At 38.2% G+C, this 10,146-nt stretch overlaps 1 protein-coding gene and 1 pseudogene across 1 annotated transcript in view; one reads left to right on the top strand and one right to left on the bottom strand.

The window, feature by feature from the left end:
• The window catches only part of LOC107605476 (thermospermine synthase ACAULIS5), a gene marked incomplete in the record, with an annotated part of 24,811 nt that overhangs the window by 702 nt on the left and 13,963 nt on the right, over nt 1-10,146 (top strand).
• On the bottom strand, nt 5,107-9,442 carry LOC107647696 (annotated as a pseudogene).

The following is a 10,146-nucleotide window of genomic DNA, read 5'->3' as shown; positions in this document are numbered from 1 at the left end:
TAATATGTTTGACTATATTTTATCCGTCAAACACAATTTTATTAGTATTTCATACCTATAAATAAGCACCACGTATAGGTTGTTATGTTGTGTGCAATTTGTGTTTTCTTGATTTTTTTTATTCTAAAAGTTTAATTTCTGTGTAAGTATAAAAAAATAATTTTACACTATTTTTTAATTATATATAATAATATATTAATAAAAACATTTAAATCAATGAGTGTCAAATATTTTCGTTAAAATAATAATAATGCGTAATCAAATATTTGTATACAATGAAAGATTTTTTTTTTTTTTTAAGTTTTGGGATGGGAGTGGATATATAGTGGCCACAGAGCACACAGGCAGGTAGTAACCAGTAACCACAAAGCACGCTTCCTGCTTCTTAGTTGCCACAAAAGTCATCAATAGTGTGTCAAAATCGAAAATGAATTTCTCTCACCATTTATTTATTGATTTTTATTTCTTAAAATAGTACACGTTTATTTAACTAGTATTCTAAGGACAATATTAGTTAAACGAAAAATAACTAACTTTAGTCGATGGAATTATTAGTTTATTCGTCTGTTTAAGTAATGTTACATTTTAGATATTATCTTGTATATATAGTAATTTATGGACTAACAAAATTTTTTTTAATTGAGTTTATATTGCAGCAAATTAGTCTTTTAATTATAGGTTTTAAACTTGAATTTTAAAATTAAAAAATGATAAAAAGACTTCTATTTGTCTTTTTTTATGCTATTTAATTTCTGTAGTTGAGTCGATTATTCGGATAATAAAATTCAAATGATGATAATTTTGCCTAAATAAAATAAAAAAAGTGTATTACATTTTTGATAGAGTAAATCAGTAAAAGTTTAAAATATTGAAAAAAAAAATATTTAATCAACTAGCAAAACCCTAGCTAATCATCATGCATATTCTTTAAGCCATCGAAGGCACTATATCTTATCATCATGCATGCATACTCTATAAGGCTGTGTTTGTTTACAAAGTAGACAGGATACCGAGACAGGGACACTAAGACACAAAATTGTGTTTGACAGAGGAGACATGGGCAGAGACAATGTGTCCAGAGACACTGAATTAGTGTATTTTGTGTCCATCCTGACAGGAAGGACATAGAGACACTAACAAGGGACACAACTTATTTTTTATTTTTTCTTTCATTATTCTTGTTAATTTTTCATTGTTATATTTTTCATTTCAAATTTTTTGAATAAAAAAATGAGAATAAATTAAATTTTCATAATTTGTTATAGTTTATCACCAAACAGAATACAAGAACACAAAATTTTATGTTTTTGTCCATCAGTGTCTTGTCCTGTCATGTTCTCAGTGTCTTGTCCTGTCCTATTCTTAGAAGCAGACGCAGCCTAAATTCTTCGAATATCTTTTTGATCTCTTGTTTTCTAGTTTAATTTTCTCTCTTTAATTATTTGTTAGGAGAAATAATATTGATGGATCACTAATTCAACTTGCTCAATAGTAAATATGTATATATACAATCGGTGAATCTTACTTTGTCACATCAAAATTAATATGTCAACTCAATTATTTCCTTGCTATAATTAGTTTATTTATTTTTCTTCGAAATTTTCAACATATTGAAATTTTTGTCTAAATAGATTAATTAATACGATTTAAGTCATTTGGACTTTGAAATTGTTGGAAGAATTATTTCCTCACGAGGAAGAATAATCTATACTGGTGTAAGTGCAAGTTAAAGAGTCAAACAATTGAAAATTACATCACATATATTATGTAAATTGACATTTTAAGTTTGGATATCCTCTACTTTTCCATTCTATATGAACAATGATAAAATATATGGTGATAATCTACAAGAAAGCGATATATAATGCACGTACCAAACGCACTTAGCTTGTGCCACTAAAATAAAATTCTTCACAAGAAGTATATAAATTTTGCATCATAATCTTTGGAATTCGTATAAATTAGGGTTAAATAAGATTTTGGTTTTTAAGGTATAGACTGAAAATTTATTTCGTTCTTAATTTTTTTTTGTATACAAAATCGTCCCTAAGATCCAATTGATTTTAAAATCGTCCTTTGGACAATTATACCCTCACCTCACCCTATCACCATCTCACTTACCTGTCCCTCTCGATTCTGCTCTGCTTCTCGGCTTCTCCTCTCCTTCGCCCCTTCCCTTCTTTCTTTCTCTCTTTTTCAAAGAATCACAAAGAAAACAAAGACAAACAACAAATTTCAACTTCAACTTCAACATCTCCAGCAACCAATTCATTGGCCACTTCCATTGAAACTGCGTACTCTCCAACAATGGGAGTTTCAAAACAGAACCCGCAAACAAGGAAACAGCGAATAACAATAGAAGTTTTAAATCAACAAGCAGAAATAAAGCAAAAATAAACAACAAAATTTGCATTTCAAAGAACAACAAAATCAACAAAGCAATAAGCAGAAATGAAAAAAATTTACAGTTCACAGCATTAACAAGAAGTAGAAAATAGAAGCAACATTAGAAGCAGAAAAAATACAAGCAGAAACAGAATTGAAAATAGAAGCAGAAGCATAATTGAAAACAGAAATAACAACACAAACATAAGCAGAATCTGAAGCATAAAAAACAGAAGCAAAAAAAATAGAAATAGAAGAATAATGGATTAACAAAATAAAAAACAGAATCATAATTGGAAATAATGTGATTAACAATGGATTAACATAATCAGAATTGGAAACAATAGATTAACAAAATTAGAATTAATGTGATTAACAATGTAAATCAGAAATAAAAGCAGAATTGGAACCCTAAGCAGCGGCGCGGAGCAGTCACCATCGATGAGAGAGCGGAGCGAGAAAGGGCAAAGAGGAAGAACAGATCGGAGAAGGAGAAGGGGGGCTGCTGTGCCATCGCTGAGCTTCTAACGCCGTTGCCAAACTGCCGCCGTTGAATTCACCAAGAAGGACGATGAAGACAACGAATTCGGAAGAAAGCCATCACCGAGCTTCTAACGCCGTTGAGTTCAGCAAAAAGAAGAACGACGAAGACAATGAATTCGGGCAATTTTATTTACAAAAAAAGGTTAGGGACAAAAAATTTTTTTGGCCTATACCTTAAGGACCAAAATCGTAAATCGTACTTCAAATTGAGTAATTCAATTATATATATATATAACATAATCTATTATTAACAAATTTAGCAGCACTACAATAAAAATCACTAATCACTTCGATAATATAATAATTACTAAATGTTTTATTTTATTTATATTTTTGTGTCAATTATATATTTGTTGTTATTATTATATGTTATAATGACAATTATATATTTTTTACTACTAATAAAAAGATATTTGTAAAAAGTGACAGCGCGAGAGAGAAAGGGGAGTAAAGCGGCTGCGCTAAAAGGAGAGAAAAGTGGAACCGTGGAAGGTGAAAGGCTAAGGTTGTGGTGGGTGTAAATGGGGTGGGATGTTTTTTGTTTTAGTGGACCTAAGGTGTAGCCCGTTATTTACGTTGTTTACATCTCCCACGTTGTCTACCTAGCAAAATTCTTAAAATATAAAATATATATTAAAATTAAATTAAATATAAATACAAAGTGATTAATTTTAATAACTGATTTTAAGGTGCATATAGTATTTTAAATTTAGAAAGGATATCTTTTGAACTATTTAGCTAAGAACAGATCTAATTATTCAAATTAATCACATTAATTGTATCTGTGTGCCCTTATGATTCCCGTAACTTCTCTTTGTTGTAGTGTATAATGAAGGATAAACTACCATTTTTATTCATGAATATTTAGAATATTGACAAATCTACCCACAAAAACAATTGACTTTCTACCTATGAAAGATAAATTTTAATTAACAAAACTACCTGAACCTTAAAAAAATTATTCAAAATTTCTAAACTATCCTTAACCTAGCTTACTTCACCCCCCAATCCCCATCTCTTCACAACCATCCTAATCCCCAATTTTTTTGCCACCATCACCCAAATCCTTCCTCTTCCAACTCTCATCCCTAACTCTTTACCATTGTCGTCGCCGCCAATTTTACCACCACCACATACATTGTTCTTGCCTGTGATTTTTTTCCCAAAGTCTACCCATTTTTTTCCCCAAATTCTATTCTATTCGATCATGTAGCATGCTAAAACAGAGAATTAATTGAATAATTACTATGCAAATGGGGTAAGAGAGCTTGTTGACAAATCTGGAATTGTTGGGGCCGCCGTAGAGGTGGTCGATGCCGATTTAATTGGCAAAGAGGGAGGTGACGCTTGTTGACGAATCTGGAAGCGTTGGTGCCACTATGGCGGTCGTCAACGTTGATTAGGCGGCGAAGTGGAATGAATGATTGATTTGTTGTGATTATTTGCAATAAAATTTGAGAACAGATATGTAGATTCTATGTTCTATATGCTGATTTTTTCCGTGTTAAACTTAATTATGTTTCTGTAAATTCCTATACAAGGAATATTGGGAATTCTTTCTTTCTTTGTCCTTTTTTTTTTTTTTTTTTTTTTTTCATTTTATAATTTTTAGTTAAGGGTAATTTGAGAATAAAATTTAAAATTTTGGTAAAAAGACAATTTTAAAACCAAGTTAAATCTTATGGCCAATTTTATTTACAAAAAAAGGTTAGGGACAAAAAATTTTTTTGGCCTATACCTTAAGGACCAAAATCGTACTTAACCATACAAATTGAGTAATTCAATTATATATATATATAACATAATCTATTATTAACAAATTTAGCAGCACTACAATAAAAATCACTTTTAATAGCGATAATATAATAATTACTAAATGTTTTATTTTATTTATATTTTTGTGTCAATTATATATTTGTTGTTATTATTATATGTTATAATGACAATTATATATTTTTTACTACTAATAAAAAGATCTTTGTCAACAATTATATAATTATTACTAAAATTTTTTAACAATAAAATATAAGACAATTAATATTTAATTGTCGATAAATAGGGCAAAAAACTAGAATAAGCTAAGGGAAGTTGCAAATTACCTAAATAAGCCAAAGTGAAATTCGTTTCAGCAATGAGCCAAACACTATTTTAATGCAATTCGAACCAGGGTGGTTCGAACTACAATCCTTAATAAATCGAACCAGGGTGGTTCGAATTAGGGTGAGAGAAACGTTGAACGTAATTCGAACCAGGGTGGTTCGAACTCAGAATCAATATAATTCGAACTGGGGTAGTTCGAATTATGCATTCGAAATGAACCCATGTAATTCGAACCACCCTGGTTCGAATTACCCTTGAAGTGGCTCCTTAGTAATTCGAACCAACCTGGTTCGAATTACTCGTGATTTGGGTATATAAGGAGTTCGAATCAGCCTCATTCGAACCATTCTTCCTTTGCCCTACCCCACCAAATTCCAGAGAAAACGACCCAGATTCTCTCCAACGAAGACCTGAACGGAATACTCTGCTGATGGGGGACGATCCGGCACGGTTATATCGCTTGGACGGAGTTGCTCATATAGCCGGGGTCATCAACGAGGAGGTTAGTACAGAATTAACTTCGTGCTAGCGCTATATGTGATTTAGTGGTTTTGCATGCGGGTTAGATGGTGGTTTATGTAGGAGATTTAGGTTAGTGGTTTATGTTAGTGGTTTATGTTTGTGGTTTATGTTAGTGGTTTATGTTAGTGGTTTATGTTAGTGGTTTAAGTTAGTGGTTTATGTTTGTGGTTTATGTTAGTGGTTTATGTTAGTGGTTTTATGTCAGTGGTTCTACTTAAGCTGTTCTATGTTAGCGGTTTAGTTGTGCGGTCTATTGGTTTGTTTTGCATGTGGTTCTTGTTGATGTATTTTGATGCGGTTTTACTTAGTATAATGTTTTGTTGATGATTTATCGTGTTGATGGTTTTTGGCGTTGTTTATTAAGCTGGTTCTAACATTGCCGTGCATTTCATGCGCAGCCTCAGCGATGCATCAGGAGCATGCGCCGGCAGCAGGGCATGCGACTGGATGACAGATACGTTCCGTACTTGCAGATGGCCGGTCTATACCATCTTGCAAGGCTGAACGATAGATGGTTCCGGTTAGACGAGGCCCTTGTCAGTGCATTCGTCGAGCGATGACGTCCAGAGACGCACACGTTTCATATGCCCTTCGGAGAGTGCACGATCACACTCCAGGACGTGGCATACCAGTTGGGTTTGCCAGTGGACGGGCGTTACGTTAGCGGCTGCCTATCAGAGTTCCATATATACATCCAGGGTGGGCGTCCAGCCTGGGAGTGGTTCCAAGAGTTGCTTGGAGTGATACCTCCTCCTAGCCAGGTTCAGAAGTACGCAGTGAACGAACTGCAGCTGGTTTCAGGAGACTTTTGGTGAGTGCCCCGAGGGAGCCGATGACGAGACTGTGCGCCGATATGCCCGTGCGTACATCATGATGTTGTTGGGCACGCAGCTGTTTGCGGACAAGTCCGGCAACCGCATTCACATCAGATGGCTTCCGTTTGTAGCTAGGCTGGAGGATATGGGGACCTACAGCTGGGGTTCTGCAGCACTGGCATGGTTGTACCGGTGCATGTGCCGAGTGGCGAACAGGAATGTTATCAAGCTAGCGGGCCCACTTCAGTTACTTCAGTCATGGATTTTCTGGCGATTTCCTCGGTTTAGGCCTGCAGGGTGCAGGGTTTGAGACGTTCAGCTGGCCATTGGCCTCCGACGGGTGTGTCCGGGTTGGCGACAGAGGCCACACCTCTTTGGCCGGTTCGGATCTGCCTTGTCCATATTCGTCCGTATCCTAGTGGATCTCGGACGACCCTCTCTCGCACGCCTCTTGGCAGGGTCCGGAATCACGGTGGGCTCGTCGTAAGGTGGCCAGAAGCCCTCCGGTATCGATGGTGTGAATCCCATCCGGTACACACTGAACACTGAACTAATCTGATACACGCTGTGAACATAAGAGGACCAGGTAACCCGTGAGTAGGCGCAGCATGCAAGTGCGTGCTGGCACGGGAAATGAAGCGCCTGGAAGTACCCGCAGTCACAGGTCCGAGAGGCAAGCGATACTCTGTAGCTACCCAACGAGAAAGAACCAGTAGGAGTGGTCTCTGCTACGGTGAATTCGGAGTTATCTCGGTCATACAAAGTCATCGTGAAGCACCTGGCCATCTTCAAGTTGGCCTCAATGGACTTCACCAAGTGCTGACTGAATTGTTGTCCGGTTCCCATCTGGGCCTCTGCCTCTCTCCCCTTGCGAACAAAGAGTTCCACAAGCCTACCATATGTTGCCTTCACCAGGGAGGATACAGGGAGATTTCTGACACCCTTGAGGATCGAGTTCACACACTCGGAGATATTCGTCGTCATGTGACCGAATCTCCGCCCCTCATCACGATGCTGAGTCCACAAGGAATAATCAATCTGGTTTGCCCACTCACACATCGTCGGGTCCTCAGACCGCAGAATATCAAACCAGTAATCAAACTCAACCTCGGTCTTTGCATACGCTGCATTCACTAGAAGCCTCCGTGCGTCCTTCCCCTTGAAGGTAAGGGCAAAGTTAGCCGCTACGTGTCGAATGCAGAATGCATGGTAGGCAGATGGAGGTAACCACCCTCCGTCAGGAGCCTCAAGCGCAGCCTTGATGCCGTTATGCCTGTCCGATATTACCAGCAGACCCGGCTGTGGTGTCACGTGCTGTCGAAGGTGGGAGAGAAAGAATGTCCACGACTCCGCATTCTCACCCTCGACTAGTGCGAACGCAACAGGTAGAATGTTGGAGTTCCCATCTTGTGCAATCGCGATCAGCAACGTTCCCCCGTACTTGCCATACAGATGTGTGCCGTCAATGCTGATTAGGGGCTTGCAATGACGGAATGCCTCGATGCACGGTGGAAAAGTCCAGAAAATTCTGTGAAAATATGCTTGAGACTCATCTACCTGTCCTCCAACTCGAACGGGGCTTGTCCTTAGGACTGCAACAGTACCAGGCATCGTCAGCTGGACTCCCAACACCCACCTAGGCAGCTCATTGTATGACTCATCCCAGTCACCGTAGATGAGGGCAACATCCTTCTGCTTCGCCATCCAGACCCTCCTGTAAGTCGGCCTAAACCCAAAGTGTGCTGTCGTGGCATTCAGGAGCACCTTGATGCTGACGGATGCATCAGCCCTAACCATTGGCATAATGAACGACGAAATCACATGATAATCCAAACTCCCGTGATCACTCGAGATGGATGTGGCCAGACAAGTGTGAGGTCCATTGTACCGTTTGACCTCCCAAATGCCCTTGCGCTGCCGGAGACTCAGTCGAATCAACCATGTGCACACATTCCCAAACTCAGAACACTTGCCCACATACCGACGATGATCAGACTCCACTACCTTGTACTGTACCCCTCGCCAGATGCTGTAAGTCTTCACACTTAACAGGGCCTCATCTTTATCCTGAAATTGCTGACCAACTTGGAACTTTGTCAGACCAGCAGTCCCTTCCGCATCTCTAGCTCCGAATCCAACAGAGTGCCCTGAAACCCCCTCCTGCCTCATGGCATCCAGGTCCAAAGAGGAAAAATGTGGTGGATACTGCTGTGTGCCAGAACTAGAACCACCGACCGCCAATGCAGGCTCAGTCGCTCCAACCTCATCGCCGCTGTCATCGTCAATTATATCCTGCTCGACGTCGTCCTCCTCTGCATCACCCAACAATCCGTCTCCGACGCCAACCGGTGGAACGCCCTGTAAAGCGTTCGACAGAATATCAAATGATCCTACCTCGTCGCCTACGCCGTCATTGAGATCAACATCAAAAGACGGGGAGGCGACAGGTTGGACTGCTGGCTCATACACAGGGACGGAGGAAGAAGCAACGGCAGGCCTGGAACTGGAACCGGCCGCCGTGGCTACAGTGGTGGTATTCCGGTTCGAACCCCCTGAGCTGGATACCACATCAACCAGCTTTGCCAACAATTTTGGTGTCCTCACCTCCGGAAACTGCCTCCGACAAAGAAACATGACTTGCAGGTCCTCATCACTGCCAATGGTGAAACAATCATACTTCACGGTATCCTGCAGGACTGTGATTGGAATGCGGTAGAAAAACTTCTTTACCCGCTTCGCACCTTCCAGACCAAGTTTTATCAGAACAAATCTAACAAGGTCATCATAGCTCGTCGTTGGATTCACGACAATACATAGAGGATCCTTATCTGTGAACTTCACACCGGAACGAGTTTTCCTCTTAATGGATCCTCTGTGGTGAATTAAAACAACAAAACTCTCCTCACTAGCCATCTTACACCCTCTAATGAGAGCAACTCACGTTTACAACCCTATATATACTGCTCTGTCTACCACTAAATCGAACCATACTGGTTCGAATTAGTTGTTGTGTAATTCGAACCAGCTTGGTTCGAATTACTTGATGCAGCATCTCTCCCTATAATTCGAACCAGTCTGGTTCGAATTATATGTTGCAGCTTCTCCCTAAGTAATTCGAACCAGCTTGGTTCGAATTACTTGAACCAACTACTCTTTCTATAATTCGAACTGGCTTGGTTCGAATTATTAATGATTCGAGTTCGAACCACATTGGTTCGAATTATATAAATATATGGTTTGGCTCATTGCTGAAACGAATTTCACTTTGGCTTATTTAGGTAATTTACAATTTTCCTTGGCTTATTTTAGTTTTTTGCCCCGATAAATATATTAGTGGTTATTTTTATTATTGTTAATAAAAATATAAATAACCGCTAAAAGCCTAAAAGTGATTTTTTTTTTAATGGTGATAGCTCAATTAATTATCCTAGATATATACTATGTAACATGATCTATTACTAACAAGAATTCAAAAAATAAAATCTTCCCACAAGACTAGATAACCATTATTTTTTTCTTGTTGATAATGATCTTATCTGCTCAAATGGAATTTCTTCCCACAAAATTAGCTAACCATGATTTTTTTTTTTTCTCTCTTTGTTAATATTGATCTTATCTGCTTAAATGGAATTTCCTCATTTCGTGCAAATTATTCATGTGCATAGTAGGACCGCACTAATCTTCAATTTCTGAAGTAATAAATATTATTATTTACTCTTTTTTCTTAAAAAAAAATCTATAAATTAAAATAATTGTTATTTTAAAATATCTTTAATATCAA

This window comes from Arachis ipaensis, chromosome B06 (genome assembly GCF_000816755.2).
Source record: "Arachis ipaensis cultivar K30076 chromosome B06, Araip1.1, whole genome shotgun sequence".
Taxonomy (NCBI): Eukaryota; Viridiplantae; Streptophyta; class Magnoliopsida; order Fabales; family Fabaceae; genus Arachis; species Arachis ipaensis.
This window is presented reverse-complemented; position numbering and strand designations above follow the sequence as displayed.